The sequence below is a fragment of the Aquila chrysaetos genome, chromosome 21 (genome assembly GCF_900496995.4).
Source record: "Aquila chrysaetos chrysaetos chromosome 21, bAquChr1.4, whole genome shotgun sequence".
Classification (NCBI taxonomy): domain Eukaryota; kingdom Metazoa; phylum Chordata; class Aves; order Accipitriformes; family Accipitridae; genus Aquila; species Aquila chrysaetos.
The window spans coordinates 4,246,389-4,255,940 of record NC_044024.1 but is presented as its reverse complement, the minus strand read 5'-3'; positions in this window follow the sequence as shown (position 1 = coordinate 4,255,940).

Genomic DNA, 9,552 nt, shown 5'->3' with positions numbered 1-9,552 from the left:
AATAAATTATACTAATTGAAGTTTATTTTTCCTTTCAGAGCCTGTCTTTAGTCCACATGCCAACCACAATTAGGTCCTCTAGAGTCCAAGGACTTGCTTTTGAGGACACTCAACTTTGATCAGTTTGTAGCCAAATGCCTTACTGGATGTAAAAGACTTCCAACTGGTGTGGAAAGTCAACCTCACTTTGCAGTTCTCAAAGGCAGCCCAGACAGCGCAGAAAATCTTACTGTGCTTGAAACTGCAAGCATTTACTTCACTGGCCACAACCCAATGTATGGCTGATCAGTCAATGTGTTTTGCAGTGCAGAAGAATGCCAGGCTACCTTTACCTTTGTGTCCAAATTGTGATGATACTCAAATTTCAATTTTAACTCTGAAATTTGGCCTTAGTTTAGCACAGCTGTTTTATATTTTCAAATTCTGATAGTTGTTTACCTTTAAGTATTCAACAACTACCATTTATATAGTTTTACAGTCATTTTCCAATAATGGAAAGAATATACAAATATATATTTCTTATTTGTTAGAAGAAAAATGTTGTTGCGTCTATTGTTCTGTTTCAATTATGATTCAATTAAATTAAGAGGATCAGCCGAAATAAAGATACTTCTAACAATTTTAAATACATAATCTTTCACACTAACAAGAAAATTGGGTAGCAGTGTCATAGTCAAACAGTAGGAAAAAAATGTGTGACTAGATGCATGTCAAATATTATGTATAGGTCAGTGAAGCAAATTAAGACAAATGTAGTTCAGCTGTCAGCTTTCTACTGCAGTTCTGCTGTCCATGTGTTGTCTCTGTTTTATTATGGTGAAGAATTGCAGCACTTCTGCAAATTTATCCTGTATATCTAGATATGTTTTTCATGGCCTTTTCAGTGTTTCTGACTTTCCCTCCTGAATATGTATATTCTGTGAAATGCTTTCAAAATTGCAAGGGACTAAGCTATCACCTGTAGTTTCCTTGTACTGTCATTTATTGTATTTACATTATAGTCTGGTGCAAATAGTTAATATAAGGGAAATGCAGAATAAAACTGCCATTTTGCATGAGATATTTGTATGGTTGGACATGGTAGAGCTGATTCAGGGATCTGTCAGTCAGGTGATGCAGCTCTCGCATACAGAATCCCTTCCTAGACCTAATTGCAAGGTTCTCCACTGGTCTCCTATGATCCAAGACTTTTGTGTGTGCTGTTATAGGGCTCAGTATGGGGGATTTAGTTTTCTGTGAATGAGCATCACGTCTTTTGTGGAGACCTAAGAGATCTAATATACTATGCACCTCTTTTTTCCAATATAGTTCTTGCTCTTTGAAATTCTTTCCTTCTTAGCCCACAGTTTTGGTTTTTCTCCCCCACTATATATGTGGATTAAAGGATATTCTTATTTACAAGTTGTTGCTGTATATGTCTTCCCCATAAATCTAACAATGACTTTGGATTTTTGAACTTTGTCTTAGTGTGTGAAATTTGATATAGCAGCAGAAGTTGCATTGGTTTGTATACTAGTAGTGCTTTCGGTAGGGTGTTGGTTTTTTGTTTTTTTAATTGTCCAGAACATTCTCTCCACATCCACAATGACAGTTATCTGTCTTGCCAGAGACTTACTTTCCTGAGATGTCCCTCCAAAGGACACCATGTGGAGGCAAAGATGCCCAGATGCTGCTGGAACTGCTGCCATCTCAGCTAGGAAGGAGGTTTGGAGGTCCACTCGGATTTCATTGAATGCAGAAAGTGCATTGAGTGCAGAAAGCACAACTTCAGATGGAAGGATAAAAAGCACAGGTATTAATGAGAAGAAGTTATATTTCGATTCTTTCATTTCAGTTTGTAAACTTCATTTCTTTAGACATTATTCAATTATTTGCATGACAGCAATAGATAACATTAAACTAGAGTTAGGTAAGATTTTATTGTCTCCAAAAGAGTTCAGTTACTGACATGCTTCTCAGCATGAAGAAACAGAGGAATTCCATCTGTGAACCATCCCAAATAATTCGTTCATTCATGTTTGAGAACCTGACTCATTTCTCCTTGCATTTCAGATTTGAAATATGAACTGAAATGTGTCTCTGTAGATAATAAACAATAACAATGAACACTATAAATAATTTAGTTGGTAAGTCCAACAGATTTGTTCATGGAAGCAAAGGTGATGCAAGGATATGACAGTTCAGATAAACTATAGGAACACCCTTAGCTGGTTGAGCTAATTTCATAATATTGCCGAGAATAACTCTGGAAATGCTTTGTCACTTCCAAAGGAACACTTGTTCCTCACCACACAAACAATTGTACAAATGCATTTAATCTTTTATTCACACGGTAGCTGGTTGTCAATTGTGCCTTAGCTCTCTTTCAGATTCTTAAGAAACTGTTCAGGACATTCCACTCTGTCATTTACATGTCATTTGAGCCCTGCATTACTCTGCATATGTGGGTTCCCACCACCCCACCCCACCCCACCCCACCCCACCCCCCCCCCCCGCAACAGCATTCGTTACAAGGTGTTTCTATCTCCCTATCTATTATATACCTAAAATGGAATATGTCCGTATATAAATGGTGCTAAATTTCCACCCATTAATATACACGGATATACATTGCTTCTTGGCATGTGTTCTCAGAAAGATGCCTGTAATTGCCTAATTGTCCACTAAATACAATTGGGTATACAAAGAATAGACCAGATAAACAGTAATCAAAATGCTGAGATATATCTAGAAGACAGTTTGCCAAACTTTTCTTCTTGTTAAGTTTTATATCATATGCCAGGCATATACAGTGAATTGAGAAATGTTTTTTTGAAAACTGTATAGATAGAAAAAAATCCTGCTAGTCTTATTTCACTTTTTTGCTTGTATACAGGGCCATGTATTATTATTATTACATTGTCTTTTCTACTTTTAAATATTAACAGGCTATTCCATTAATGGTTTACAACTGCATAGCACAAAATTCTGCAAAGATATTTATAAGTTAGCACTAATTATTTAAGGATATTGTCAATCAACTTCCAAATAACATACATGATACCTAGTTCAAATTTTTTACTAATGAGTACAGTATTAAAACCAGCAAGGACAGGGACAGAGCAACGTTTTCTGAAGTTGATGCCAGTCACGCAGTACAAATACAATGTGATGACCAAATTGGTCTTCCCCTCCATCTGTGTTTGTCTTCAGAAGAAAATAATCATGTTATTAACAACTAACACTTCCACTGCAGACAATCTGTTAACGGAGGTGATCAAAGCCAGGTGATATGTGAGAACTTCTTTACATTTCATAGCCAGAAAGAATCTGACACACATAAACCACATAGAATGAACACAAAGGAGTGTACCTGCTACTTAAACTGGAATCGAGTGGTCTCTCCACAGGCTGCAGGGGAATCTCTGCTCCGGGCCTGGAGCACCTCCTCCCCTCCGGCTCCCCCGGCCTCGCTGTTCCCAGGGCCGTTCCTCACAGCGTTCCCCTTGCTCCCGGCGGCCTTTTGCCCTTCCTCAGGGAACGCTTTCCCCGAGGCAGCGCCGACTCCACTGACTGGCGCAGCTGTGGCCTCGGCTGGAACCGGCTGGAACCGGCTGGAACCAGTGGCAGCCGGCTCGGGGCAGCCTCGACCTCCCCTCGCAGCGGCCGCCCCTGCAGCCCTCCTGCTGCCAAAACCTTGCTTCGTGTGCCCAGTAAAACGCTTTAAGCAGGTATCCCGGATACGTAGGTGACGCCTGGCTTGCCCCCTCGGAGACTGCTGGTTGTCTTGGACGTGAAGGAGCGCGAGCTGAGCTCCGGGGAGGCAGTGCCGCCGCGGGGGCCATGTGCAGGCCCTTGGGTACCTGCTCCCCGGAGGATCACCAGCACTGGCGGCCTACCACGATGATAGGACTCTCCGCAAGCAGGGTAAGTCCTGTCGTCTTCTTCCCCGGATTTGCCAAACATGGCTAGTTTCTCTGAATGTTTGACTATGAGAAGGCCCACAGAGTTTACTATAGCTAGTTAAGGGGGGAGCAGCCGCCACGGAATGCTTTTCTGCCTTCTGTAGTTCTGCCGGTGTAGAGCCGGGATACTTCACCTTCCAGCCGGCAAGTCTGCTCTCTGCTGCCTTTCTCCGGCAAGAGCGACGGCTCTTTGCTGGGTTACGGTAGCTACGGCAGATTGATAATAACCAAAGGACAAAGAGATAAAAAGTGATAAAGAAGTAGAGTCAAGGCCTTTGTGTTTGTACCTCATGGTGCTTCCAAACTGGAAAGGAAAAATGAGATTTTCTTTTTCTAAAAAAAGTAAGAAGTGCTTAAGAGAAAATACAAAATAAAACTTTGAATAAAAAAATCTCCAGATGGTCATTAAATATGTTAAATGGCAGTCTGCTTTCAGCCCACCAGGCACCAATTTTATTATTCTAATAACATCTTAAAATGAAAAAGATAAAGTCTTATAAAAAGAGGCCGTTAACTTTGATGGCGCTTAATCCAGATAACTTTTAGAATACCCATTAATGTGCAAAGATACAAAACATATATTCAGCAACAAAAATAGTTCTCTCCTGAAAGGCCCTCATGCAGATATACCCAGACTTTTTCTGTTCTCTTTTGCATGCAGATGCTTAAAAACAGAAATTATTCAAAGGAAGAAACTTAACGAACACCGTGTTTTAAAACAAAACAGCGATTTATAGAAAAAACAAAATTATGAAAGTTGAAAATTCAGAAGAGTAGGAAAGCCAGAATTTGGAAAGGTAGTTCCATTTGCAATCTAAGCTTTGCCATACATTACATATTACTGCACACACATGTTACTAATATTTGATACATATTCCATACACATAGTAATAATATTTGGTCATGCAATAAAGTAAATCCTTTTCAACTAATGTGCATTATTTGTGCACCAATTTACAAAGGCATTCTGTTTATGTGTAGTGGCTTGGGATTTCTCTATTCATTTTGGGACAGTTATATATATCTATTTCAGTTTGATATTATGTAAATAAAGATTATCAGGATTACTTCAGGTTTTCAAAAATTGAACACTGAATCCTGTGATCTCTGCTCATTAACTTTATTTGAGGGATCTGGATATGAAAAGTCTGAGATCCTGGAATGGAAAAAAACCTTTTCTAAAAGGCATTTACAGTATTGTTTCAACTGAAGTCTCATTTTCTGTAAAGGAGTTTTCGGATATTCAGTTTATAGTGAATTCTAATTCCAATGCTGAGGCAATATAACCTTCCAGATTTAGATATTTAATAAGATTTTTATATTGTTTTAAGAATGCTGTATCACTTTTATAGTGTATCCAAAGAAGTTTTGCTCCTTTCTTTGATTTCACATGCTAGATATGATTGTAAATTTTTCATACAGTCTTTACAACTAATTTATATTTTTCTATTTTTTATACAATGATGTAGTTCTAAAATGTTGAGAAAAGTATTTAATACTTCAGTGGTATTCATTGGATTAGACAGTTTTTATTAGCATCTGTTATTTATGTCAGATGATACGTTCCCTAAGTACTCTTTTCCAAGCTTCTGTATAGGCAGTTCAGCCTTTTCTGTGAAAACAGTGTATAGACTCAGGTATTGACCAAATCAAAAGTGCGCACATGTATCTGCTGCTTCCCAGATGTATTAGCACAGCTGGAAATCATTTTGTAATGTGCAGTAGTAATCTAAGGAGGTACTGAGGTCCAAAACATTCAATAATGATCAGCATGACAAACCCAAAACTGCCAAAGATAGTCTGATCCATTGTGTACATGTGTATCAACTTCTATTAATACAAATTAGGAAAATTATTGAATAATATGGAGGAAACAAACTTGATAAATTTTTTTCAATGATTATTCCAAGCCAGTGTTAACATTCTTTGTTTTCTATCCTTGTTTTATTCATCTCATACCACCCAATTGAGTAAACTCCTTGGTCTAAGTGATGGTCATATAATTATTGATTATGATTGTATTATATTGTATTAATTCATTTGTTTTTTACTGATTTTCAAAACTATGTTAGAACAACACAGAAAAAATGGTGACAAAATTACTATTTCACTTAAGTGTGGAAAGACAATTTTTATACCCCTAATGCAAATTAGCCTTAAAAAAGTCACAAGTAAAGAAATCACTTGTGTTCTATGAACTAGAGGAATAAAATCCTATTAGAAGCTAATTCTTTTTGAACAGCAATTTCTGAGCAGAAGGGATTGAAATATACGGCTGATATTAAGGATAATGCAGAAAAATCTTTTTTAAATGTAAGCAGATCTTTTTATGCCTGTAGAGTTTTCATTAGTGGAATCCTGGGAAAAGGAAAAGGGAAAAATTTAAAAGGTGTCTATCTGTACCTGTTCTTTAGAAATAGGCTATAATTGCTTTTTTCTCCCCACTTCTGCCCGCTCCTACCCCCCCTTTGCCAAAGTCATTCATGTTGCTGAGACTTGAACATCTTTGGTTACTGCGTGTCAGGAAAGTGTACCTGTGTCAGTCAGTAAGAAAGCAATTTATTAAGCAGCTGAAGCTAATAACAGAAATTTCCTTCTGGAAGCGAAATAAACCAAAGATGGTGGGAATAGTTTGAGGTCCTTATTCAAGAAAATGCTCAAGTTTGGATTTTTGTTTTTCCCAGTGGAAAAACAGGTAAGTGGTACACTAGGGATATTATTCTTTTCTGGGGAAAGGGGCAGCCTTATTACTAAAGCATTCCAAAAGTGTAAATGGGACATTGATGGTATAGGCACTTTTTCTTAAGTGTTGAAGGCATTGAGAAACCTGGTTTTGCTGGTGGTCTGAAAGGAAGAGTCCACAAAAAATAGCTGGAAAAACGTTATCTGTTTCTACTTGGATTCACAAATATGTTGTCAACTGGATTAATGAGCATGAAAAAAACACATATTCCACACTTTTACACTTGTAATTTTATTTCTTTGTTTTGAGATGGAGATCTAGACCAAAGGGTGTAAAAAAATGACTTGAAAAATAAAATGGCAAGAAACTTTTCATTCCACTCAGAAATGCCACATTTCTCAAAATACACCAGCTTCCACACTGAAAGCTTATTCTCAGTAAGTATTGGTTCATTTTTTGAGGAAACAACTGAATACCTTGAAAAAAGTGCATGAGAGTGGATATTTGAACATATGTATACGTGTATGGTAGCTGGCTTCAGTAGTAACTTTTAATATGGATCAGCAGATGCCTTTACTTCTGAGCTGGATTACTGTCAAGACTTGTGAAGAAAAACATATTCTTCTGAATGTATGCTGTGTAAAGAGATGAGTGGCAATTACTCCAGCCAGAACTATGCTGCACAGCTATAGTAAACTGGAATGAACCTGAAAGAAATTTATCCATAGCCTCTAAACACAGGTAAATACATTTACCTTCTTCTCTAAATACATGACAATAATAACAGAACAAGCAGTCTTATTGCTAATTAAGAGTTCAAGCAGTTAGTGTAATCTTTGGTCTTTCTGTTCAATTACAAAAAGTACAGTTTTTTTCTGTTCAGGCTTCTCTTTTTCTTTCATTGATAAAATCTTTTTCTTTCTGAACATGATTCCCTATATCACAACAAATGAGAGAAATACATTAAAGATCATCTTTTCATATCTGTTTCCAGCCATTATTGTCTTGAGATTATTGGCTCTCAGAAAACTGAGAATAAAAAATAGAAGACTTTTTAAGAAAGAAAAAAAAAAGGCGCGGGGGGGTGGGGGTGTGCCTTTGCAATCTATTTATAATTTTAGGATTCCCAGACCTTACAGCAGAAGGTATCAAATTTCACCTTTCAAACTAGCTAAATAAGCTGATACCATTCCCGATATACGAGAAAAAATAGCTTGCTGTAAAAGGACATATGTGCTGCATGTTTATGGAATGATACAGGAGATTGGGAAGTGTTAACTGAATTTCATGCAGCTTTCTCTCTTTTCCTATGCAAGATTAAAAAAAGCCCCAGGGCATCTCCAAGAGTCTTAGAAAGACAGGGTGATTTTTCTGGGTTCCTGACCGTGCAAAGTTATTGAGGGTATGCTTGCTTGTTGTGGCACACAAATATGGTTAAATCCTTTCCTATAAATGTGGAAGTACATCTTACCGATAGATGAACTCCCAAAAGGTTTGCTGTGCTTGTAGGAGCCTACAAGACATACAATTTGCGGTTTGAAAAATATTCAGGAAAAGTGTAAGTGTATATGGAGTAAATCAGCTGGTCTGTTCGCCTTTTGAATATGTCAGACTGTGAGAGAAGAACATCAGAGAATGAGCAAAGAAATCTGCCTGACACTTTTGCCTATGGATTGAAGGGCAGGGGTATTACAGCTAGTTAGCTGCTTCTGACTGGGACTGTTTGCTTGTTGAAATGTAGCAACCTAAAATCACATATATTCACAGAAAGAATGAGAGCAGCAGCGGAAGTGGGATGGATCTCGGGGTTTCCGACTTCGCTGCAGTAACTGCATAGGCCGTCACTATTCAAACCCTGTAAAGCAGCAAGTAATTTTCCATAAGACTACCTAAACAAAGTGGATGGGCTTTGTTTTTTGAATACTTAATGACAATCTTTCTGAGATTTCCCTTCTGTTTCCTTTATTAATATAAATGTGGACATGCACAGTTCTCAACTTTGTAGAAGATTAATAGAACTGAAGTTCTGGACAAAAGCCAGGCTGCAGATACAGAACTAGGGAATCATGCATAGAATGTCATTATGAAACATATTTGAATTTTGATTATAGTTAATGAAAACGACAAGGAAGCTCTAGATAGCACTGTACTCTATAGCAGTGTCCAGTACAGTGCGGAAGTGGACATGGGCTAGTAAGTAAATTTGAAGAAGCTGGAGAACAATGGAGATTAACAATGGACAAATAATCCAGCAAAATTTATGTTGGAGAAATGCTTTCTTCCTCCTTTTTAAAGTAGAGTAACTTGTTGTATTAGGTTTGCATGGCAAGGTTTTGGTAGTGGGGGAGCTACAGAGGGGGCTTCTGTGAGAAACTGCTAGAAGCTTCCCCCATGTCCGACAGAGCCAATGCCAGCCGGCTCCGAGACAGACCCACTGCTGGCCAAGGCTGAGCCCATCAGCGATGGTGGTAGTGCCTCTGGGAGAACAGATTTAAGAAGGGGAAAAAAACCTGCAGCTGGAGAGAGGAGTGAGAATGTGTGAGAGCAACAACCCTGCAGACCCCCAGGTCCGTGAAGGAGGAGGAGGAGGAGGAGATGCTCCAGGCGCCGGAGCAGAGATTCCCCTGCAGCCCGTGGGGAAGACCCCGGTGAGGCAGGCTGTCCCCCTGCAGCCCAGGGAGGTCCACGGGGGAGCAGATCTCCACCTGCAGCCCGGGGAGGACCCCACGCCGGAGCAGGGGGTTGCCCAAAGGAGGCTGTGACCTCATGGGAAGCCCGTGCTGGAGCAGGTTTGCTGGCAGGACTTGTGACCCTGCGGGGGATCCACACTGGAGAAGTTCATGGAGAACTGTCTTCTGTGGGAGGGACCCCACGCTGGAGCAGGGGAAGAGTGTGAGGAGTCCTCCCCCTGAGGAGGAAGGAACG